This window comes from Silene latifolia, chromosome 3 (genome assembly GCF_048544455.1).
Source record: "Silene latifolia isolate original U9 population chromosome 3, ASM4854445v1, whole genome shotgun sequence".
NCBI classification, from domain to species: Eukaryota; Viridiplantae; Streptophyta; class Magnoliopsida; order Caryophyllales; family Caryophyllaceae; genus Silene; species Silene latifolia.
Genome location: NC_133528.1, coordinates 8,056,545 through 8,057,713, shown reverse-complemented (window position 1 = coordinate 8,057,713; position 1,169 = coordinate 8,056,545). Strand labels below are relative to the sequence as shown.

The following is a 1,169-nucleotide window of genomic DNA, read 5'->3' as shown; positions in this document are numbered from 1 at the left end:
CATGTATAAGGTGTCTAAGAGGAAGAAGGCGCCATCTTTCATGAAAGGTATTTAGTTTCTTTTAATACCCGTAATTAGTTAAAATTAATTACATATTTTGAAAATATATTAATTAATAATTGTTATTTTATTGATTACGGGTTCGTCATATGAGGAATATACCAAGTACCGGAACAGTCCACGAGTTCAAGGAAGCATCGGCCCGGAACAAGATCAACATGAAAGGAGGAGATAAGGACGCGGAAGTTGAGCCTACTCATTATGGAGGGTCTCAATCTTTTCATGATCGTGTGGTGTTAGATGTAAGTTATTTGTCTTAGCTTTTAATTTAATAGTCTTCTAATTTAATTAGTCTCATTAATTATCATGTTTGAGTAACAATTTCCTTGTTTTTTTTCCGGAAGACCAAGAAGAATAAGGGTAAGGTACCCACGATTGTTGATCTCTTTGTTGACACTCACGCAAAGAAGACAAGCAAGGGCAAGTTGATCTTCGCGAAGGAAAAAGATCAACAGTTATATGTAAGTGTCAAAAAATAAAAATTTCTTAGCTTTTTAAAGTATATGTTTTATCAATTTTTAGATAAGTAACCTCTAACCATTAATGTTTTATCAATTTTTTAGGAACAATTCCTTGTCCGTAGGAAGAACAACCCGGAAATTGATGACAATGAGCTATGGTTTGATCTTGTTGAGGGGTTCCAAAGAGGAGATGTGTATGGAGCCGTGTAACACCCGCCCTTTTCGTATAATTTTCATAAAGAAAAATAAAACTTTTACATTACTTTAACTAGTTAATTTCATTATGTTAATAAAAGTAATTTAATTAAAGCTATGAGTTTTAAAGCTTACGTATATAAAATATACGTTTTCGTCGGATAGAAATAATAACAATAATAATAATAATAATAATAATAATAATAATAATAATAATAATAACTATATTGATAATAAAATTTCCGTCTTAAATTATAGTAGGTTTAAGACGAACCTCCGTCTAGCAAAGAACCGTCACATGCTCACATGTGAGGCTTAACTTATCTATCCCCGACCTATCCCGTGTCGACAACACATTCCTTAACTTTAGCACCCAATTAAAATATGAGTTATTGACCCACACTCACAAAGGTTGGACCAATCCAAAGACACCTCACCATTTTATACTCTTTC

The 1,169-nt window shown here is 32.3% G+C and overlaps 1 long non-coding RNA gene across 1 annotated transcript; it reads left to right on the top strand.

The window, feature by feature from the left end:
- The first annotated feature begins 239 nt into the window (after positions 1-239).
- On the top strand, positions 240-726 carry LOC141645875 (uncharacterized). Its single transcript, XR_012545199.1, has 3 exons — positions 240-302; positions 405-521; positions 624-726. It is a non-coding gene; the product is annotated as an uncharacterized LOC141645875 (long non-coding RNA).
- Positions 727-1,169: the final 443 nt, after the last annotated feature.